At 45.4% G+C, this 24570-nt stretch overlaps 1 protein-coding gene across 3 annotated transcripts in view; it reads left to right on the forward strand.

Moving 5' to 3' along the window:
- Positions 1–23817: 23817 nt before the first annotated feature.
- CALCOCO1 (calcium binding and coiled-coil domain 1) overlaps positions 23818–24570 on the forward strand; it is a 29995-nt gene continuing 29242 nt past the window's right edge. Inside the window, exon 1 of one of the 3 annotated variants that reach the window (XM_053299346.1) lies at positions 23818–23908. The gene's annotated coding sequence lies outside the window, so the exon portion shown is untranslated. Of the gene's footprint in view, positions 23937–24570 lie in introns of all 3 variants that reach the window. The other 2 variants (XM_053299345.1, XM_053299344.1) reach the window with 2 other exon arrangements.

The following is a 24570-nucleotide window of genomic DNA, read 5'->3' on the forward strand; positions in this document are numbered from 1 at the left end:
GAAGCCCACAGGCAGGAGCTGAGGGCATGCCCTCTTTCCTGCTGTTGCTTCCCTGCAACTGGTATTTAGAGGCATCTTGCCTCTGAGGCTGGAAGTGGTCTATAACCACCAGACTAGCAGCCATTGATAGACCTGTCCTCCATGAATCTGTCCAAGCCCCTTTTCCATAATAATTAATTCCATATAATAAATATATGCTGTGTTAAAAGGGATTTCATTTTGCTGGTCCTAAATTTCCTGGCCATCAGTTACACGGGATGATCCCTGATTCTAGTGCTGTGAGAGAGGGAGAAAAATTTGTCTCTGTTTACCCTCTCTATTCCATGCACAATTTTATACACCTCTATCATGTCTCCCCATAGTTGTCTCTTTTCCAAACTAAAAAGCCCCAGATACTATTGCCTTGCCTCATAAGGAAGGTACTCCAGGTCCCCGATCATCTTAGTCAGGCTTCCCCAAACTGCAGCCCGCCAGATGTTGCTGAACTACAACTCCCAGCATACCCAGCCACAAAAAAATTGTGTCTAGTGATGCTGGGAGTTGTAGTTCAGCAACATCTGGAGGGCCTCAATTTGGGGAAGCCTGACTTAGTTGTCCTCTTCTGCACCTTCTCCAGTTCTACAATGTCCTTAAGATACAGAGTACTCCAAATGTAGTCGCACCATAGATTTGTATAAGGGTGTATTAGCATTATTGTTTTCAGTCCTAATGATCCCTAGCATGAAATTTCTCCTTTTCACAGCTGCCACGCACTGAGTCTACACTTTCAATGAGCTGTCCACCACGACCCCAAGAGCTCTCTCCTGGTCATTCACAGACAGCTCAGACCCCATCAGTGTATATGTGAAGTTGGGGTTTTTTGCCCCGATATGCATCACTTTACACTTGCTTACACTGAAGCACATTTGCCATTTTGTCGCCCACTCACCCAGTTTGGAGAGTTCCTTTTGGAGCTCCTCACAGTCTGTTTTAGATTTCACTACCCTAAATTGTTTAGTGTCATCCGCAAATGTGGCCAATTAATTACAGCTTACCCCAACTTCTAGATCATTTATGAACAAATTAAAGAGCACTGGTACCAGTACAAATCCCTGTGGGACCCCACTTCTTACTTCCCTCTATTGTGAAAACTGTCCATTTATTCCTACCATCTGTTTCCTGTCCTCCAACCATTAGATATGCTGCTGCTCAGGCACAGAGAAGTGTGTCAGCAACTCTCAACTTCCATAGGCAGCAAGGAGACTACCATCCTTCCAGCTGCCATCAACTTACTCAAGGGGAAGTAGATGGCTCAAATGTTATATGGGGCACAGCTGGGACCCTATGCTAACTATTCCCTCCTGAAGCAAGTCCAAGCCAGGTTCTTAAGAACATTATTTCTGACCCCCAAATGAATTTCTAATGCCACTCTGAGACTGGGTGTTACCTCGATAGAGGCCAGAGCTTGGTATTTAATACTAATAAACTGGGCAAGTATCAACATAATGCCCTCCGGTCTCCTTCCCTTGTTATAATTGGATAGGCACTGCTCAAGCTGGTGGGAGAACTGTGTTAGAAAACTCTGTACCTACACTCTTTCTCCTGAGGCAATCCTCTCTGTGGAACTGGTCAGGGCCAAAGAACTTATTAAACGAAGGATATGGGATACTGAATTTCTGAATGACCTGTCAAGGACATCTAGGTCATTCCACCGGCTCAGTGGTGGCATAAGAACTCACCCAGCAGATTATCTATTCCTCTGCACCTTCTCTAAACATCGATAGAACTACTTGAGGGCACCGTATGAATACCCTCCCTTCATAACTACTGGCTGGCAGATATAGCAGAATTCCACTTGAGCAGAGATGATGTCGCTGTATCTGAGGAGATCGAGTCAGTTGCACATGTGCTCCTGCAGTGTGTCTTTTACATAGGTCTTAGGCAAAGGTTAATTGACCCTGTTTTACATAACCTGCCAGGATGATCGGACAAATTCTACATCAAATATTTGTTAACAGATGCAAATCCGTCTATCACACACACAGTTACAAAATTCTGTTATTCTGCAATCCAAGTTTGACGCATTCTGCTCACTAACGGTTAGATCCAGCGTAGAGATCTATTATATTAATTCTCCTGGGTGTGCCTTGGAATGTGCATCCCACAGCCCAGCTGATTGGCTGGGTGGAGGACACGCCTGATTGGCTGAGGTGCACCCAGGAGGATTGGTTGCCGCGGCAGCGGCCCGGCTGTTGAGTCCAGAGGTGGCGGGCCCGGCCTGGCCGCAGAGGCAAGGCCCAGAAGGGGGGAAAGAAAGTGGGGGTGGGGGGCAGAAGTGGCAGTGGGGAGGAGAGGTGGCTGGGCCTGGAAGCAGAGACGGGTAGAAAGGGGGGGAGAGATAACCGCCAGCCCCAAAGAGAGCACAGATGCTCTGTGCGGGGTCGGCTAATAGGTTATTAATATGGCTATGCTTCAATTTTACATTTGTTTTAGATGTTCTGATATTGGTCAAAGACCGATATTGATTGGCTGGCTGACTGACTGTCCTTCAACCAGTTACCAACCCACACATGATTATCTCAAGATTGCTAAGTTTACTCAAGAGCCTTTGGTGGGGAACTGTGTCAAAAGCTTTTTGGGAGTTCAAGTATACGATCTCAACTGGATCACCTTTATCCACATGCCTCTTGACACTCTCAAAGAACTCCAAAAGGGTAGTGAGGCAAGACTTGCCCTTGCAGAAGCCATGCTGGTTCTCCTTCAGCAAGGCCTGTTCATATATATATATATGTGTGTGTGTGTGTGTGTGCGCACACACACACACAATTTTGTCCTTCAGCCTCCAAGCCTGAGAACTCAGTTCCAGAGCAGATATATGGTCCATATCCTCTGAAGTGAAGACAGATACAAAAAAAAACAACAACCCCTCATTCAGCTTCTCTGCAATCTCCTTATCCTCCTTAATAATCCCTTTCATACCTTCATCATCTAAGGGTCCAACTGCCTCCCCGGCAGATTTTCTGCTTCTGATATATTTAAAGACGTTTTTGTTATTCCTCTTGACACTTCCAGCTATATGCTCTTCAAACTCTCTTCTTGCAACCCTTACTGTCCCTTTAAATTTCTTTTGACAGAGTGTGTGTTCCTTTCTGTTCTCTTCATTTGTGCAGGACTTCCATTTTCTGAAGGAAGTCTTCTTCCCTATTATAACTTCCTTGACTCTACTTGTTAGCCATGCTGGCATCCTCTTGAATTTGGTGGCACCTTTCCTCCTTCTTGGTATGCATTCCAACTGAGCTTCTCTTATTGTGATTTTGAATAGGTTCCATGCTTTCTGGAGTGATTTGACCCTCCTGACTTTCCCTTTCAGCTTCCTTTTTACCAGGTCCTTGTTTTTGAAATGTTTCCTCTTCTGAAGTCCAGTCAGTGTTGGACTTCCTTGCCAATGTTCCATGTGCATTTAAGCTGGATTGGATCACACCATGGTCACTGTTCCCCAATGGTTCTACAACTCTGACATCTCGCACCAGGACCTGGGCACCACTCAGGATTAAGTCCAAGGTCATCTTCTCGCTGCTTGGCTCCACGACCATCTGTTCTAAGGCACAGTCGTTTAGGCTGTCTAGAAAGTGGCCTCTCTTTCAATACCCGCTCGTGAATTTGCCCAGTCTATATGAAATTAGTTGAAGTCAGCCCATTTTCAGAGCAGCATACCAAGTTCTCTCCCCTACTTTTATCCTCACAACAGCCCTGTGAGGTAGGTTAGGCTGAAGGAGAGTGACTGGTCCAATGTTAGCTTCATAGCTGAGCAGGCATTTGAACCCATGTTTCCTCAGTCTCAGGCCAACATTCTAACCATTACACCATACTAATTCTGTAACCTAATTCCAGTATTACTAACAAAAGCTTTTACCCGAGGTGCGTGGCTTGGCTCACTTGCTCAGTTCACCTGGAGTGCTGTGCTCTGTGGGCACCCTTTCTGTGATGTGCCTGCCCTCAGCTTGTGTACTAAATTGCAGGTTAAATTGTGCTTGGTGAGGCTCGTGTGAGAGTGGCCTTGCCTGTGTGTGCAACTGGTGCAACAGAAAGGCCCCCTACAACTCTCTGATCCTCTGGCAAGAATTCTCTCCCAGAGAAACTTCTTCTGGTTCTCTCATACGTGACAGATTGATGGAAGAACTTTACACCATTGTAGATAGATGGAGCCAGTTCCGGGAAAACAATTGCAGGTTGATGGCTCAGGCTCTACTCAGAGCCTTGCCCTCTGGTCTCCACAGCAAAGATTTAATTTCTCCAGCTGGCAAAGAGGTGCCAGATGGGCAGGGCCAAGGACCTTTCTTCTCTGGCGTGAGCTGGAGCAGGACCTGCCCAATCTGAGCTGCCAAGATTCGGCACTTTGCCCTCTGACTTCCTGTGACAGATGGAGCAGACTTTTCCAAGACTGGCACATTACTTGCCAGAATCCAAAAACCATTAACCCCGAGAAAGCACCAAGATTTCATTTCTCCAGATGGCAAAGAGCTGCCAGCTGGGCAAGGCCAGCAACCTTTTCTCAGATTTATCACTTTGGGGGCAAGATTCTCCCCCGCCCCCAGCTGCCCTGGATCTGAGCTGCCAAGATCTGGTACTCTGCCCCTTGCCTTCCTGTGACAGATGGGACAGCCCTTTTGGAGACTGGCATACTATACTATGACTTCAGTGTATGCCAGAATCCAAAAACTAATAATAAATCCTGTTCCTGAAATAGTACCAAGATGCCTTGACAAAGAGTCAAAACTGAGGCTGGGTAAAGTTTGCTAGCAAGTGAGATGTGGTCCATCCATCATTGGACTGTGAAACTTTGTGGTTTGGGTCTTTTGGCTGCCATCAGGGCAGAAAGTAGACTAAGACACACAGTGGACCATACATACACACACACGCACACACACAAACACACACACATCCCTTTCCTCCTGGGGTATTAGTGACAACCATTTTGGCAAGTGTACTTCAGTTCAAACCCAGAGAACATGGCAATGCTACTCCAGTATGCATTATAGTACAGATAGATTCCCCCATGCCTAGGTGTGGCTTGTAGCCTACTGAGCTGGGGAGCAGGCAGTAGCACAGGGCAGAAACAGCCAGACAGGAGTGCAGGCCTGACTTTGTGGCATAGCTACACAGGTAACTTTGTGTCATATGTTGTTGTAAACTGGCCAGAGACTAAAGCTTGGGGCGGTATACAAATGAGAGAGAGAGAGCGAATAAGTGGCGTCCTCTGCTGCTCTCGGGGGGGGGGGTGCTGTAAACACACATGCCCATGCCACTTGTGACACCCATCATGTAAGTTGGAAATGGAGCTGCCAACTCTGACTGAAGTTATTCCTGGAGGGAGGGGTTCCCCCACACCATGTTTTTCCCAATATTTTTCACAATATCAAGCCATTAACATCTCCAGAACTGCTTTCAATATAACAATTCCTGGAGTTCCAGGTCAATCCTGGAGAGTTATCAACCCTAGATGGACACCTGTGCTCTGGGGTGACCCAGAAGTGGTCAAGGGGAGGATTCTGTAGTTGCCTAGCACTGTAATCCAGGGTTCTTTCTTCTTTGGGCCTAGCAAAATGGCCAGCCAGTTGCAACCAGGCCAGGAATAACAGAGACAGCTGGTTGCCCCTTATAAGGTTGGCACCTAAGGCAAACATTGTTGTTTTTTATAAATCATAATTCCTTTAGCACTTTTCAACATGCAAAGTGTTTCATAATTCTCTTCCAGTTTAGGCCGAGAGATAACTGAACTTCCCAACATTCCCCATTTGAACCAAAGTTTCACATTTCTACCCAAGATACTATCCTGGGCTAACTGGGCAAAAAGGCACCTTTTACCGTGGTGATTCTCTTTATTTAGTAGGGGGAGAGTAAGTGGCCCTATCCACCCTCAGCACAGTACCTCCAGTGACTGTTGCTGGTGTCTATCTTGTGTTTCTTTTTAGAATGTGAGCCCTTTGGGGACAGGGAGCCATCTTATTTATTTATTATTTCTCTGTGTAAACTGCCCGGAGCCATTTTTGGAAGGGCGGTATAGAAATCGAATTATTATTATTATTTCCTTGCCAACAAGGAAATAATGATCTGCTATTACAAGTCTAGTCCAACTAGAAGAGGTTATTTAAAAAGAATGTACCAAATTTGGTAAGAGAAGCATCTAGACACAGAAATAACAGAACAAAGGCTAGCAGACCAGAGAAGATTCATAATAAGAAATAAAGTACTCACAGAAGTTGATCTGGAAGAACTGCAAAGAGCAATACAGGCTCAAGATATGGTTAACACCAACTGAAGCAGTTGCTCAGGCGCAGGTGGAGGAGGTGTTGGAAATAGAGGATACCACTGTTGCTGAACTGTTTCAAAATCAAAACCAAGCAACCTCCCCTTTGCCTTCACCTCAAAAACCTAAATGCCGTTTAACAGAAAAGCAACAAGAAGTAAAGCAAAAAATAACTGAGCACATGAACCAAACAACCACCAGGGTTCAACTTCCAGCTCTAAAAACAGTTGCCAAAAAACAACTTGCTCAGGTATTAAAAGATGTCTATGCTGCACTTGCAGAAATAACAACCAATAATTTGCAAGAAACAAACCAACTAATGTACAGTGCAACAACAATAACAACACAAGAGCTCGGATATAAGATCAATGGACCTGTAAAAAAAGAAAGTATGGAAATGGAAGATTAGATTAGAAAATAAAATCTCCAGGCTTAGATCAGATGCTAGTAAATTGAAAGTTATGAAAGACAAGAAGCTGGAGAATGAAAACACCAAACAGTATCTGATCCAAAAATACCACCTAGATTCAAGGAGAATTAGAGAGGTCCTGGAAATAATAAAGCAGCAAATAACAGCAGTGTCAAAGAAGATTAGCATATATGAAGCCAGAACTACACAACACAGGCAGAATCTCCAATTCCAGTCGAATCAGAGACGTTTCTACCAAAGCATAGAAGGAGAAACTGCAAGAAACATAGAAACACCAAATAAAGAAAAAACGGTGCAATTCTGGGGGGAAATTATGGGACAATCCAATAGATTATAATAAAAAAGCAGGCTGGGTGAAAGAGGTCGAAAAATGTAACCAACAAATGCAAGATGGAATAATACCAGAATTAATAAGTGAAAGAGCAAAGAAAATTAAAAATTGGACTGCTCCAGGCGACGATGAACTGCATGGCTTTTGGCTTAAACACCTAACAAGCCTTCATAAACAACTATCAAAACAGTTCAATCACATTTTGCAAGGCAGTGATATTGAACAATGGCTAACAACTGGGAAAACTCATCTCATCATGAAAGACCCAGCAAAAGGTGCAGTTCCAAGTAATTAGAGACCGATAACCTGCCTGCCAACCATGTTCAAATTATTAACTGGAATAATAGCAGATGAAGTGACGCAACACTTATTAACTAACAAAAAGCTCCCAGTTGAACAGAAAGGAATTGCCCGAACACCAGAGGCACAAAAGACCAGCTGCTGATTGACAAAATGATTTTAGAAAATTGCAAGAGAAGAAAAACCAATCTAAGTGTTGCATGGATTGACTACAAGAAAGCCTTCGATTCATTGCCTCACACATGGATACTAAAATAGTTAGAAACAACTGGTGTTAGCAAAAACATTCAGATATGTATTTAAAAAAGCAATGAGCATGTGGCGTACACAGTTAACAATCAATGGCGAGACACTTGGACAGGTTAGCATTAGAAGAGGCATTTTCCAAGGGGACTCACTATCCCCTCTGTTGTTTGTAATCGCCATGACCCCACTTTCACAAATACTAAACAAAACAGGCCTCGGATACCAAACATCTAAAACATCAAGTCAAATCAACCATCTGCTGTACATGGGCGATCTGAAGTTGTATGGAAAGTCCCAGTCAGAAATCGAATCACTGCTAAAAACTGTCCGTATATTCAGTAGCGATATAGCAATGGAGTTTGGACTAGACAAGCGTGCTGCATTAATAATGAACAGAGGAAAAATAACAAAAACAGAAGGAATAGAACTGCCCAATGGAAGTAACATCAAGAACCTGGAAGAGAAAGAACGTTACAAATACTTGGGCATTCTCCAGGCTGATAACATTGCACACACTGAAGTTAAAAGAAAAATTGGAAGTGAATACATCAGGAGAGTTCGAAAAATCCTCAAGTCCAAACTCAATGGCGGGAACACCATACAAGCCATAAACACCTGGGCTATACCTGTTATCAGATACACTGCAGGAATAATAGACTGGACCCAGGCAGAGCTAGAGACGCTAGATCGTAAGACCAGGAAAATCATGACCATCAATCATGCTCTGCACCCCCGCAGTGATGTCGATAGGCTATACCTCCCTCGCAGCTCAGGTGGAAGAGGAATGCTGCAAGTCCATCAAACAGTAGAGGAGGAGAAAAGAGGCCTTGAAGAATATATCAAGGACAGTGAAGAAGATGCACTTCAAATGGTCAATAACGCGAAACTATTCAACACCAATGAAACAAAGCAGGCCTACAAGAAAGAACAAGTCAAGAACTGAGCAGAAAAGTGGAAAAATAAGCCCCTGCATGGTCAATATTTGCACAATATAAGTGGAAAATCAGACATCACCAAGACCTGGCAATGGCTTAAGAATGGTTACTTGAAGAAAGAAACAGAGGGTTTAATACTGGCTGCGCAAGAACAGGCACTAAGAACAAATGCAATAAGAGCAAAAGTCGAAAAATCCACAACAAACAGCAAGTGCCGCCTCTGTAAAGAAGCAGATGAAACAGTGGACCACCTAATCAGCTGTTGTAAAAAGATCGCACAGACTGACTACAAACAAAGGCATGACAAGGTAGCAGGGATGATACACTGGAATATCTGCAAAAAATACAAGCTACTTGTAGCCAAAAATCGGTGGGACCATCAAATTGAAAAAGTCGAAGAAAATGAAGATGTAAAAATATGATGGGACTTCCAACTACAAACAGACAAACATCTGCCACATAATACACCAGATATAACTGTAGTCGAGAAGAAAGAAAAACAAGTGAAAATAATCGACATAGTAATACCAGGGGATAGCAGAATAGAAGAAAAAGAAATAGAAAAAATCACAAAATACAAAGATCTACAAATTGAAATTGAAAGGCTGTGGCAGAAAAAGACCCAAATAATCCCAGTGGTATTTGGCGCCCTGGGTGCAGTTCCAAAAGACCTTGAAGAGCACCTCAACACCACAGGGGCCACAGAAATCACAACCAGCCAATTACAAAAAGCAGCTTTACTGGGAACAGCCTATATTCTGCGACGATATCTATAACAATTGACAATAAAATTCAGCCATCCCAGGTCCTTGGGAAGGACTCGATGTCTGGATAAAACAAACCAGTCAATAACACCTGTCTGACTGTGTAAACAAGAAATAATAATAATAATATCCACAGTCCTTAGAACAGGCACCTAGAGCAGGGATGGCCCCCCTGGGACTCTCCAGCTGTTGTTGGACTACAATTCCCATCACTCCAGCTACAATTTATTGTGGCTAGGAATGATGGAAGCTCTGGTCCAACAACAGCTGAAGAACCTCAGGTTAGCCACTTCTGACCTATAAGCCAGTTATTGGAACAATTGGCTCTGCCTTGTATCCCTATTCACAGACTAAAGACTTATTAAAGTCGTTCACATGACTGAAAACACAGGTGGGAGGGGAGGGCTGGCAAGGAGACAGGCTTGTGCCCTTCTACCTAGGTGGGGCAACACCAGGATCGGCCTCGATCCTGGCGCTTTGCATGAGCAGCCCTACCGTGCACAAGCCCAGGAAGGGCTGCTTGTGTGAATAGCTTTCATGGTTTTTAAAGTTGGTACCTTCCTCTTGTTCCCTTGGATCTGCTTCTCTGAAGGTAGTTGCCTTCCCAGACCCTGTCCTGGCATCAAGCAGAGGGGATGTGCCTATACCTGTGATAACCACAATATTTCACAAATTATTTTTAAATCAATAAACCATATTTCAACAAGTGCAAGGCAGCATACAGCTAAAAGCTTGTCCTCACCTCATAAACTTTTCTTTAAACGTGAATTATGATTAACATCATATGCTGTGATGTTATTGTTTTCCTATCTAGAATTGCTTATCCTGCTGTGATAGTTGTATTTTATGGCTATTCTTGGTATTTTTGTTTATCTTGGGGTTGTTGTTTTTAATACATTTTATTTCATCTCAAGCTATTTTTAGAAAAGTCAACTATTTTTAAAAAAAATATGTACATTAATAAATAAACACGAGAAGCAGCCATTTGTTACTCTTCATGGTATGAATGTGGCAGTTTGATGCAAGCATTCTGAGAAACCTTTCCTGTTCTCATGAACCAATGCCACCTTATAGATACGAACTCTTGGTCACCACTTTTGCCACAGAGAAAGCCAGCTGCCAGATGCTGCTGGGAATGCGGCCTCTCACACACTAGAAAACGGGGGCATAATATTTCTAAGTGCATTTAAACCTTTAACGTTTGAACATGCATAATGAAGTCCCGCAGGATAGAGAGAGACAGGAAAGAATAAAAACGGTGTTTCTTGTGAAACAGACCCAAGAGAGCTTGGATGCAGGCTGGACATCAAGCGGCCATCCTGCCCTTCCGTGGATGCAGAGGGGAATGCGCTGTCTCCAGATAATTAGTGTGCGCGCTCAGCTGCGGTGGAGAATCATTACCCGCCACAGCGATTCTGCAATAACACACCAAGTCTCGGTGACAGCAGCCACCACACACATCCAGCAATTATCCAGTCAGTGGCTTGCTTAATCACCAGCTGCCCAAACCACATGGAGAGTACGAGGGGCACAGAAAGACCCCAGGGTTCCAGAAACATAGTTCTTAATGAGGAAGGAAACCCCCCAGAGCATGGCCCAGCAAAGACATTAAAGCAAGTATTGAGAAGGAAGGGGATGCTTAGAATCTCGGACTCCCCTTAGGCTGTGTTGGCATTCCAGGGACTACCATAGCAGTAAAGGTTTCTCTCAGTCTGAAAAGGCGCATGTCACCATTTGTCTACCCAAAATGCAGTCTGGTCCTCTGTGTCTTTACTTAGAAGTCCTTCTGAGATTACTATGTAAAGCAGAGGTTTCTCAAACTTGGGTTCCCAGAAGGCCATTATGGCTGAGGATGGTGAGAGCTGTAGTCCAACGTCTGAGAACCCAAGTTTGAGAAACCCTGAGGTATGCAGCCATAAGTTCATTTTCTTATTTCATTTATACCTCACTCTTCCTCCAAGAAGTGGAGAGAGCCTCCAAGAGTGTAGAGATATGGTTCCTTGGCAAGGCGGAGCAGGTCAGGGCAGAGGGCAGTCTCTTATCCAGGCAGTTCACACAGCTTGACCGGGCCTACTTAATTCACCAGTTCAGGCCATTTTCTGGGTTGCTTTCCCTGCTTCATGCTGAAAGCGAAGTCAATACAACTATACTTTGCTTCAACCATGTCATATTACGAAAGAACTATTAAAAATGAAAACATTAAAGACACTCTCATATCTTATCTTATTAAGTGGCAAATTTTATTACTTTTGATTTATGTCCCATCAGGGCAGCTAGCAGCAGTTTTCAATTGTCCATATGAGTTGGCATATCTTAAAGAATCACAATAAAAATAAAATGACATAAAGGGACTCCGGAGAAGGGAAAGGGAGGGCAGAGGATAAGAGGGAGAACATATCTGTAAGATCTTGTGTAGTATTTACACAGAATAACTTTAGGCAGGCACAGAGCTCTTAACAAAGTGTTTTCATTGAACAACAAACACACTAGGTAAAGATAGCAGATACAACAGCTTGGCAGATGCAACATATTCCAGTAGAGTGAAGCCTAACTGCAGATTCACTAAACAATTCAAACATATCTAACAAAGCCAGCCTCCACAACAAAACTTTCCTATTTATGTTAGTTAGTAGAGTTTTGTCCTGCTGTGTCTGTAAATATTTATAAATGTGCATCATTTATCTATACCCTATGTTAATTAAACTGCAGAAAAGATGGACAGGAGCTTTGTTTTGATTTAGAAGCTCACTGCTTACAAAGGTTGGCTTGCTTTCTTGTGACTGCCTGTAACACAGTGTCCCAAGATGGTATAAGCCCTCCGTAACATTTGCAATCAATGCTTCTCATCATATGAGATGAGTTTTCTCTGAACAAGTTCAAGACATGACTGGGGAACTCATCAGATCTTCCTTAGAACTGCCCAGTACATGTCATACCATATTTGCCTTTTAGTACAATCCTCACTAGTTATCCCACCTGTTTTGATGGCAATCAGCCTTGAAGGAGGAAGGAGATCTAAACTCCCTGCAGACCACATGACAAAACACATCACCTAATATGGGTACAACAAGGCGAAGAAATCCAAAGGCCATCTGCTGCATGGATGTAGTTGGCCCTGAAGTGCGTTTCTTTGGTCACATGATTTGGCCTTTAGTTTGATGGAATCTGTGGCTCCAACACTAGGATGCTGAGAGAGCAGACATGCATGCCCACACAATCTCACTCCATAGTTATTCCTGACAGCTCTTCTACTACACTGCAAAGCCTGGCTCATGGCATGAATCCCAAGTCTGGCTTTCGCCACATTCTTACAGCCCAGCCAGAAAGGGATGCTGTGGGGCCGTCTGCTCAGACCAGCTGGCCCACATGGTGATATGCCAGTAATGTAGCACTGTGATGGAGCCCACTAAATTTTTTCACAGGTGCCTTCGGTTATAACAGCCAGGCATAGAAGTGTGCAATTAAAGCTTTGGGGCCCAGTGAGAGAAAAGCGACCAGGTCGTCCAGCCTAGTCTCCTCCAGCAAGCGCATTGGGGCTGGTCTACACAAGCAGCAGGGCACAGGGTGAAACTGTTCCTGTGCTGTAGTACTTCAGATTCTGCGAGGAGGTTGCATGTTTGAATGCTCCCCCATTAACAACAAAACTCCCTGCATTGAGAAAACTAGTGTGTCAGTGGAAAGGTTAGGTTATTCTTGCTCCTAGCTTCTTGTGCACATATGTAGTACAGGCATATCATTGTCACCCATTTTCATTATTTAAAACTTCATTTGTTTAGTGATTCATTCATTTAAAATCATATTCATTTCATTATTATTTCATTCATTTGATTCCGGTTTGCTTCAGTTCTCCAGTGCTTTCAGTGGGAGATCCAGATGCCCTTCCATTGCCTCGAACTACTGTATTTGGCATACAATTGGCATGACATTATCAGGGCCAGGCACACAAGGTGTTTCTATCTCCCACTGATATCAGTGGAGCCGTCTCATTATACTGAAATTAGTGCGAGATTTTTCAAAAAACTGTATTCCTAAACACATCTGGTGCAGGGCAAACAGCAGCCCACCACTGAAGCGTTCCAAATGAAACAAATGAATATGTGACATCTGGAATTCACACAGAGCTCTTTGGCATTCATTTTGAACAACAATCAAAATGTATAGACTCCACTCGCTTCACATTTTAATTGCTTACTAAACAAATACACGCCCTCCACACCCCTGATAGTGTTCCTCATCTTGCCTAGTCCCACCCTCACACACTGCCACAAGAATTTAGATTGCAGTCAGGAAATTATACAGAACCAGTCACCATCACAAATGCTGCCACCAGAGCCCTATTCACACGTTATCATCAATCTGTGCACAGTATACACAGGTACAAATCAGTAGGCAGGTACATTTATTCATGTTATGTCGTATGCCCTTCCCATCTGTATCCTGCATTTGAAGGGACCTGCCTATACCCAGGTTCACTTTTAAAATGAACGCAGGTACAGTCATTCAAACAAAAACATGTACGTGTGTAGAAGCATCTTGATGCAGGTACAACATAATGTCCAAAGAGGGTTCGGTTTTGTTGAAAATGCTGCCAATTTGGTATTTCTTCAAGTTATCCTTTGATACATATCAACTCTCTGGATTGGTTGGTTGGTTGGTGTGCCATCACTGTACATGGCACTTTAAACCGTAACATTAGCGAATAAGACAGATCCCCAAACTGAGGAGCTTACAATTTCAGCAGACAACGAAGGAAAGAAAGGGAAAGGCAAGGGGATGAATGTGAGCAAGATCTGACCCCAAGTATTTGAAAATGATGAATTCTGGAAGCGGCTCTCACACAGATAGCAACATTGCATTCCTTCTGACATGATAGACAAGGAAAACAATGATATAAACAAAGTTTATTATTATTATCATTTGACTCTTCTGGGTAGCAAGGGAATATAGATATTAGATAGAGATATTTCTTCATTCCGCTTGCTCCCAAGAAGAGTCAAACAATTTGTTTAACTAAAAGCTTCATGGCCAAATGTTCTTCTGATGAGCAGGTCCCCTTTAAACCGGGTGATTGGCAGGCTAGAGGAGAAGCAGAGCAGCCTGGCGCAATGAGGCGGGCTGGCACGCGGTGCGGGACTGGCCAGAGAATGCTGAGCCAACAGCCCCTTCTGTTCCTTTTAGTGCCAGGCCTGGCATCAGAGGCACTAATGAGAGGCAGATGAGCCAGCCGGATCGAAGACTTAATTAGGTCCCTATCAAGCAGTGGTCTCTGCTTTTTAGCACCGTGCGGCGTCACCATCCTCCAAACGGCAGCCCAATCTGTAGCATGCTGGGGCACAAACATTTTAATGTTCAAGTAACACAGCTCTCAGCCCTGGCCTGCTCGCCCACCAGCACGCACACATACACACACACACACACACACACACACACTTGTGCACTCTCATCACACATACATGCACTCAATGCTAGTAAGAAAGCTGCTGACATGGGGCTCTGCGGGATCTTAAAGCACTCTCTCAAGGTACTTCAACTCCTGCTTAAAACCCAACAAGACTCTTGTTGCTTTTTATGGTATGAAGCCCCAAGTAGCTATAAAAGCAAAGGCTGGTAGCGGCAGATATTTATCTCCATGCTTCTCTTCTGTTGCGCAAACCAGTTCGATGCACATCAGAATAGCTCTGGCTAAGCGTATGAGCAGACGTATGTCCTCTGGAGATCGGACATGTTATGTGAGTCCAGAATGTTAGGCCTTTCTCCCAGTGCCCCTAAGCATAGTCCTGCTATAAAATCTCAGGATGATCCTTTCAGGCTGCTCATATTGCAGAGAATGCATTGCCATTCCCTTTGGGCCAAATGCGCAGGATGCTTTAGCCCACTCTGATCCTCATCAAGCCATGTGGCTAGCAGGGACCAGGACAGTGTATACAACACACACACACACACACACACCCTGTGGCTTCCAGGGCTGAATGTAGAGCATGCCTATGTGCATTCAAGGCTACAAGGAAAAGATTCAAATTTCTGTGCCAAGGTAACCCAAATTATTTCTTTTTATTAGTTCAATTAGGCAGCAACTGGGCTGAATTCTGCATCCTGTATACATTATGCAAATTAAAAATATATACATGACTTCTCTTGTTTTGCATAATTCCATCTCTCCCCCCCCCCCCACTATGTATCATTCATTCTGCTTCTTCTAGTCATAAGCCTCTGGCTACTGAAAATATTACTTATTAAAGTTCTCACTAATGCTCACCCTGCTCTGGGAGTGACTAGAGAGGACTCTGTTTTTAGAAGGCTATAGGGGGCATGTTTGGGACAAAACTGGAGGGAGATGAGGATTTTGGATTTTATTAAGAGGTTCTGTCTTTCCCTCCATAATTTGAGCATGGCTGCTCAGGCTTTTGAGATTTTACCAGACATAGTACACATACTTTTGAGTATGTCTTCAGAGCCATAAGGGCTAGAAACCTGCCCCTTTAAAGAGGAAAGGGTGCAAAATTCTGCAGCCAGTATTCTGTTGCTTTTCTATACTCCCACAGAATCATAGCCTGCACATGTACAGGGAGCAGGGGTGTAGCCAGGGGCGCACCAAGGTAATTTGGGCACCCAGACCGCCCAGCCACGAGTCGTCGTCCCCCCACGCAAGGACTCCCTCAAAACCTCCTATGGGGGGCCCACCCCGCCAAAGCTCCACTTAAAAAAAAAACTCTTACTGCGGCTGACGGGTTGCTGTGGGGGAAGCGGAGCAGTCCTTCTCCCTTCTCCCCTGGCAGCGGTGGGGTGGGAGCAGAAGCAACACTGCACACAACCATTTGGGCTAACCTTTTTAAGCAACTGAGAGGTCCGCCTGCACAGTTGAGAGATCATCGCAAGCCCGTGATGTCATGGGCTTGTGACGATCTCCTTTGCGCAGGCACGTCTCACATTTGCTTAAAGACGCTGGCCTGAATGGATGGGGGCAGCGTTGCTCCTGCTCCCACCCCACCATTGCCGGGGGAGGGGGAGAAGGACTGCTCCGCTCCCCCCGACAGCCACCCCTCGGCCACGGTAAGAGTTTTTTTTTTTTAAATGGAGGTTTGGCAGGACGGGCGCAGGGTGGCTGCTGGAGGCCCCCGGCCCCAGCTATTTGGAAGCTCCCCCAGACCTTGGAGGTCCGGACCAGGTCCCTAAGGTCCGGAGGTTAGTGCGCCTCTGGGTGTAGCTATAATTGAGCAGATGAGTTCAAAAAACCAGGGGACTCCAGCTCCACCCCTCCATATTTCTTCATTATCTCCCTCACTCTGAGGGGAGAGGGGTGAACACGGGCCCCTTCTTCCCTAGCTACGCCCCGGGCAGAGGTATTCAGGTAAGCAAGCCAGCACCTAGGCAGAAACACAGAATGCTGCCCTAGCTGATCATCTACAGCCAGAGAGGGTGAAAAGTCATCAAGTCCACCTTCTCGTTCAGTGCAGGTACAGCCACCCATCCCTTCTCATTCCCAAATGGATTTCTGCAATGCAGACCACAATTTGCCCCAAGTAGAGAGGAGCGAGACCACAGAAATTACTTCCAGTAGTGTTGCCAGACAGTGTTTTTACTGTCCCTGCTTATGCACCATTAGCAGCCACCTCAAACATTTAGCAGATGAAGCTTTTCCCAGCAAGGAGATAAAACAAGAGAGAAAGCTTCACTGGCTTCATTTCTATCTACGTGTCAGGCTCCTATTAAAGGCAAGAGGCACAGTCTGCCTCCACATTGCTTCCTCCCCAGCAGTTGGCTGGTTGCAGTGCCAGCTCACCTCCACAACAGTCAGAGGAAGAGAGAGGGAAGGGATGGGCTTTTATCTACCAATCACTGGCAGACAGGTAGTTGTCTCTCACAAATATCCTGGGAGACAGGTAAATTAAAAGGCCAGAAGTTTATCTATGGCAGCGATTTCCCAACATCACTGGAACCAATTGAAGCTTTCCTTCTAGAGCTAGAACAGCCCCAGGAATGCCATTTTTATCAGGACTGAGACACGGCAGGAAAGGGTTGAATACCCACTCTTGTTGTGCTGCTGTTCCAGTCCTGATCTCCCTCACCCACCCACCCACCACTGCTATATATCTCAATAAATCCTTAATCCAAATCCCACCTCTCGCATAACACAGTAGGGTGGTGTTCCTCCCTGTAAGGCCCAGGGGGCAGTCAACCCTAAGCACAGCTCCCTGACTAATTGTGTATTAAACTCCCACCAAAGCTGAATACTCTGCACAGTCCCCTGGCACCATGCAGAACTGCGCTTTGCCCAGTGGCAGGGGACTCCTTTAAGGGAAATGCAGGGGCCTCATGAGGCCCTGCACCATCTCAGAAGGCATGCACAGAATGCTAGGAAGTTTAGCCCTTCCCAGCACTTTCCCCACACAACTCTTAAGAGTGGGCCCCGTCTCTCTTAAAGGAACCCCACAAGTGCTGGGGAAAGCACAATGGAAAATTGAAAGTTTTATTGCCAAAGTGGCCACTGCCTGAAAAATAGTGTGGATCACTGAAATAGGTGGCCACAGCCTCTCAATCTCAGCTCCCCAGCTGCAATAGCAGGTATTTGTAAGGGCTGCAACAAGGTAATACATGTGAAGCACTTTGAAAAGCGCTATATTACTATTGTTATTTTCCACACAGAACCAAGCTATGCATTTATCTGAACCTGTAGTTTGGTGTTAAACCAAGATTCCCATCAGGCAGGGCTGTCCTTAGGGCAGGGCAAGCAGGGCGACCACCTGGGCCCACTCTTGTTGCTGCCATTAAAATTAACTGGAAGGGGGCCCTACACTGGCCAGGCCTGTAACCAGACTCTAAATGGGTGGGTGTGGGATTGCAGAAGTCAGGGGAGGCAGGTTATAAAATGTTCAGTGAAAACAGTCAGTGAGGCTGGGGAGGAAAGAGGATTTTTTGGTGTGGCAGGTACACACCATGCCACTAGCTGGCTATGGGCCTGACACTGGCTGATTTGCCCCAGGGCTTGTAGCCTGCCAGGGCTCTCTAAAGACATCCCTACCTTCAGGAATGTCTGTGTAAAGAGAGAACTAGTTTCCCTGCCCGTAGAATGAGAGCATGGATCTTGGGCCTGATGCAATTGTAAAGAGCAGGTGAATAGTCTTGGGGCACAGATTTCTCTTGGATCTTCAGTTATGTAGAGTACTGCAAGCCTTCCAGCTTTCCCATTCTTTGAATGTTTTCCACACATGACACTGCAAATGCCTTTATGCCTCTCTTGCACTAATTGTGCACATGTGGACAATTGCGCACGTGTGGAAGGCCGAAGAGAGACATTTAAAAATCAAGTATATATTTCTAGCCAATGTCGATGTGATATTCAAATTATAGAAATGGGAAGTGCAAAGTTTTTTCCACATGTGAACCCCTTCCCATCCCGAATGGAAGACCAGTTGATTGAAGACTGATCTCCCACTTTGAAATCTATTGGCCTTTTTTTTTTTTTTTTGGTGTATTCTGTTGGGTTTCATCTTCAATGAAATTTCTGAAACAATGCTGATAGGAGAGGTGAACTTTATAGATAAAGCAGGACCATGCAAGAGCTCAGCCCCTCTGCAAGCAGGGTCGGATCTTATCTATGGTCAAAGTGGGTAACGCTCACCTTAAATTTCTCAGTAAGCCATATTGTCCCTGCTCCATTCTGTGTGCCTACTGCCTCCATCAGTTGTTCACCACTGCTCTTGACTGCAGCCTCCTGCTGCTTTAAGAGTTGCGAAGTGGGCTGCAGAAGCAAAGAACAAATGAAAAGCCCAAGACATTTTAAAATATTAATATTAATAAGGCAGGAGCCAATGAGCATGTTCGCCTTTGGTCTGCAATGTGGGCAGTACTAGGACCACCCTATAAACCAATCAGAGAGGGACTAGGCTGATTGACTCCTCAAGCAGCCAATCAGTGCCCAGAGGGTGAGGAAGTCTTTTTCTTTTAGCTACTCAGAATAATCCAATCACCATTTTGGTTAGATCACAAGTAGGCTGGCTGGCTGTTGGTAAGTCTGACTTTTGCTGACTTATTTGTTTGTGTTATGCATTTGAAATGCAACCTCTGCTTTCCCTCTCTTGCTCTCTGATCTGATCTGTATGCATAGCACTATGGCCCGTTCCCAAAATGGCATGCTATAAAACATTGGAAGGAACAGCAAACTGCAAGACTGGGCTGATTAGATTAGAAACTGGCACAAGGTGCCAGAAAGTTATTTTAGGGCGTATGTATGGATTTCCGAGTCCAAACTGCTTTTCAAATAATGGCAGAAGTGATTTTCCATGTAGGTGTGATGTAGAGAAGAAATGGATTTTGTTGGAAGGAAAATAATTTTCAAAATCTATTTGCTATGCAGAGAGCTAACTAGGTTTTTCTCTGGATTGTGGCCAGTATCTATAACATTCATATGTCCAATGAGAGTTAAGGTTCAATGGGCAAGGATTAAGGAAGCAATGAAGCAGCCTTTTGTAGCTGGTCTATGCTTGTAGCTTGTACAGTTCTTTTCCTCTGTGTGTGCTTGTGTTTTGATCCTGCCATGTTAGATACAAATCTACACACTACTGTGGTCCTGTTGAGCACTTTAAAGCAACCGATGTTTTCCATATTTCTCTGTATCTCTGCTGATGAGCAACTGAGATCTGTGTGCTTGTGTGTGTAGGTATTTTGATCCCACTCGTTAGCTACAAATCTACACTTTGCCAGTTACTGCTAAGGCACCTGCCTAGTCCTGGCTCCACCTCCACAGCTGCGCACAATTGGCTTCACCTCTCACTACCAGGGCCAACGAGGGGGGAGCCGGTACAAATTACAGGGGCCTAGTGGTCCAGAAGGGGGTTCGGCTGGGCTGTGCATCTCTTCATCAAAGTCATTGATAAAATGTTGAAAATTTCGCCCCATCTGCACCCGAGACTGAGGGAGACTCACTGTACCCAATCAGAGAGAGAGAGAGAGAAGATGAATACAGAGGAGCTGGCTCGAGTAGGCAGCCATGCCACCACTGTGCTGTGTTTGGCCAGTGCATGTTGCCCTTGTTGCCTTGCCAAACAATCCATGCACTTCCACAGGCTGGCAAACTATGGACTTTCTGCCTGAGCCACTGAAGTTCCACTCGTGGAACTGGATCAGCCTGGATGTTCGCGGTTCAGCGCCTTGTTCCAATCCCCGCCCCAAAGATTTGCTTCTACCATCCCTCTTACACGGCTGCCTGAAAACTCTCCCAGTGCATCTGCGCTCTCTCGCTTGCTTCAGTCGATGGGCTCCCCCGCACCTCCTCTCCCTTCCTGAAGCTGGGCTCCTGGGCTAGCATCTGGTGGCAGTTCATCTCCTCCCCACTTTGGGATCCTTAGAAAGACTAAGAAGGGAGAGTGGCAGAGGAAGCTGAGGGCTGGACCAGGCAAAGGCCAGCATTCATTTTGGGGAAATAAGGGCGGTTGGTGTTCCCAGTTAAGTACACCTGCTCCACTCCCAGCACAAGCACTCCTGAGCAGATATTCCAACCAGAAAAGGAATACACCCCCAAACACACACAAACAGTGCATTGCATGCATGCATACAAAGAAACATTTCAATACAGTATCCACATGAATTCACTTAAGCCCAGGCTTCTGGATAGACCCCATTTAGTCCCATCATCTATCTAGTAATATTAACCTGCAGGCTTGCACCCTCCTGCCCACTTGCTGTCATCATCATCATGATGAGCCCAAGTCACTCCCCCGCCTGCCTGCGCCTATGCCATGAGGGACAAAGGCAAGGTGCAAAGGAGCAGCAGAGAAGGAGGGAAGGAGTGGAGGCAGAGGTGCCGGTAGGAACGTTTATTTTACTTGCTGGTGGCAGGGGGGCAGAAAAACTTTTCGCCAGGGCCCAAACCAGCTCTCCAAGCAGCCCTGCTCACTGCCTGTGGCTCCACCCATCACCTGCCCTGACTAGTGCCCCTCCCCCAACCACCACTGTTTGCAAGTTTATTAAATTAAACATTGTAAAAACTTAGCTGAAATATCAAACAAGATGTCTTGTTTGGGGTGGATCTTAGCCCTTTGCAAGTTAATTGAGATAAATACTGCTAAATGTAGGGAAATGGGGGGAGGTTTAAAGCAATAAAGGTGCCTCAGCTATTGGTGCTCTTTGGACCAGACTTCTGAGGAGACTTCTGGTTCCCCCATGCCACCTGGAGGGCCTCCTTATACCCCATGGGGCCTCCAAATCCCCATTTCCATGCTGTGCTGGTGCCCACCCGCCAGCAGGCCAAGCACAACTGTAAGAGACAAGGGCAGCTGAAGCACGATCCCCTCCCAACAGTAGCCTTCCTGAACTGCCCCAAGCCGACCATCAGCTGTTTGGTGGGCGGGGCTTCCGGAGGCCTTTCTGATTCTGCCCAGACATGAGAGAAGAAAGGAGGCAGAGTGGTGGCCTGTGCATTCCACATGTCCTGGCCTCCAGTGCTGAGCCTGTGCCTGGCTGGGACTCCTCAGACCTAGTGATGGAGATATTGTATGTGATTTCCTTTTCGTGGTTAACCCCCCCCCCTTGAATATTTATGGAATGACTTGCCATAGGGCTTTGATATCGGGGACAGATGTAGGGCAGGTTGGGAGGGCTCTAAATATTGAATTTACAATGGATTGGGCAATTTGTTTATTTTTAACCTTTTAAAAAAAATTTAAAAAATTTTTTAAAAAATCCTATAAGTGGTTTGTTTCATGGCAGAAAGTTACAAAACCTTCTGGAACTGAAGCCCCCCTAGAGCATCATTCTACCCCTATATGGAGAAATTTGCCCTTTTGCCTTCATTAAAAAAAGAGTAAAGCACTCCCCATTTTGCCCCACTGTTAAGGTCTCCTGGAATTGCTTGGTACAGGGCTTTGATATTGAGCACAGATGTAGGGCAGGCTGGGACAGCTCTGATTATTTAATTTGAAGTGGATTGGTCAATGTACTAGTTTTTAATCAGTCCCCCCCCCCTACTGTAGTAAAGCTGGCAGAAAGAGTTATCTCTATCCAGAGTACTTCACTAGTTAAATTGGAGCTAACTGTTAACATCCAAATAAACAATATTTTTAAATAAATGCCCTATGCTCAAATTGGTTTGCAATCCAGATCTGAGTGAGAACTGTGAAGCAGAGGTCATGTGTTGTGGTTTTAACTCCCCCCACCCTACAAATGCACTATATGTCCAAGCTGGCTTCTGATCCAGGTGTATGTTTGAATTGTGGAGCAAGAGACATGTGTTGTGTCCTAGTTGGTTTGTAAATGGTCAAGAATCCATTGGGAGTTGTGAAGTGGGTTTTTTTTGGTTTTTTTACAAATGCACTCTGGCCCACAACTGTGGGTTTGTGATGATGAATGAGCAAGAAGGTGTGTAATCAGACAGGATTTAAGTGCCAGGACTCTTAATGCAAAATATGGTATGTATGTCTGTACAGGTCAATGGGAAGTATCATTAGATTTTTTTTCCCCCCTTAAAAAACAAAAATGTTTCCAGCTTTCCCCAAGTATGTTCTAGTGTTGCTGGGGTTTTTTGGGTTTTTTTTGGGGGGGGGGTGGTTAAGTGCATTCTGCTAACGTGTCAGGACTCTCAATCTAAAATATGGTATGTGCAGGTCACTGGGAAGTATCTTCTTCAAAAAAAATTCTAAAGAACAAAAACGTTTCCAGCTTCACCTAAACATGTTCCAGTGTAAGAAATAGTGCATTGCAGCGGCGGTGGGGTAGCAAAGGGTGGTCTCCAAAGGGAGTGATGGAGGCGGTGGTGTGGAGGCTCCAAGACCGCTAGGTCCAGTCTCCAAAATTGCCTAGGTGCACCTCTGGCCTGAGACAACAAACCCTCCGTGAAAATTTGGTGTTCAAGGCATAGAGAACAGAAAAGCAGACAGCATGAAAATGTGAGGGGGAAGGGCAATAAGAGGAGCCACTAGCTGGTGAAGTGTGCATCAATATCTATATCAAAAGCCTTGCCTTTGGATACTTTTCACATCTTTTTTTGCATTACACACGGGAGTAGTTTTGTGTACTGTTTGTCCTTTCGCATTGCCCTTGCACGGATACAGTTTGGCACCCGTGCAAGTGATGATGCATTATAAATATTCTCTCTCACACACACTGGCTCCCTGTGTATATTATATCTTCCCAGTTCAGAGGTACTTGTGTTCCTCGTCTATCGTTGTTTTTTGCGTACCTGTTTATACTGCTCGGGTCGTATTTCTAGGAACTCTCTGTGTAGAAAGCGCTTATAACATCCTAGAAACCCCTCAGCCAAGGCCCTTGCTACGTAAGGCCGTCTCAAGGTATTAGATTCCCCACTTTAGCAACTTGAGCCCCTTCTGAATTATTTAATCTCCTACCAACCAGTAAACTACTTCCATATCCCTCAGCTCCCTGGAACTTGGAGTCCCTGCGGCACCATTTTCCCTTTGAGTTGTCGGCCTTGGAACTACTAACCCCACAATCCCTCGCTGTCTCCCCAACTTCGTATGGCTGTTCGGGAAATGCAGTCTCTCCTCTTCGCTCCTGCTAATTTACGGGCAGGCGAGTGAACTACAGTTCCCAGCAGCGCTTAGAGCTTTGCCTGCCTCCGCCTCCCCCAGCTGGCTTGAAAGCTGTTATTGTTGTTGCTAAAAGGTTAGTGGAACAGCTGGTTGCTCACTGGGTAAGAGACGTTTTCTGTATTGGGGAGGCTGCGGGGGGCACTTCTGCTTTCTCTTCTCCTCTCCTTTCTCTGCTGTTGCTGGGAAGGGGAGGGAAAGGATCGAATTTGGGGGGAGCTCCTTTCCCCCCTTTATTTCAGGGGTATTTAATCACCTAAATTTTCCTGCCAGTGCTGGTGGTGGGGCGGGCGAAGGTTGAATTGTTTTCCTCCTCAGCAGTGCCTCTGTCCCCATCGAGCACTTGGGCTAGAAGTTTACATTGATTCCCACTCCTTGCTCGTTCTTAAAGAGACAAAGAAAACCAGTGTATACAAGAGGCTTCAGCAGGCCTTTAACTGAGCTTGCAGGGAGAAAGATAAGGTTGGGAAGCCAGCAGGCAGGCAATTAAAGGAATCTCTGCACTACCCTATCATGTGCTCAGGCCTTCTCTGGAGTCGTGATCCTTTTGCAGTACAAACTTCCAAGCAGTCTGTCAATCTCGAGACACTGAAACCCTCGCTTCTTTTCTCTTCCTGCTGTTCAGGCCTGGGACATTTTCTGCCTGCCATTTCTCACTCCATTCTATCTACCGTGTATGTGCTGGAGTTCTTGTTTTGTTTTGGGTTTTGTGTGTGTGTGTGTGTGTGTGTGTGTGTG

Source organism: Hemicordylus capensis, chromosome 2 (assembly GCF_027244095.1).
Source record: "Hemicordylus capensis ecotype Gifberg chromosome 2, rHemCap1.1.pri, whole genome shotgun sequence".
NCBI classification, from domain to species: Eukaryota; Metazoa; Chordata; class Lepidosauria; order Squamata; family Cordylidae; genus Hemicordylus; species Hemicordylus capensis.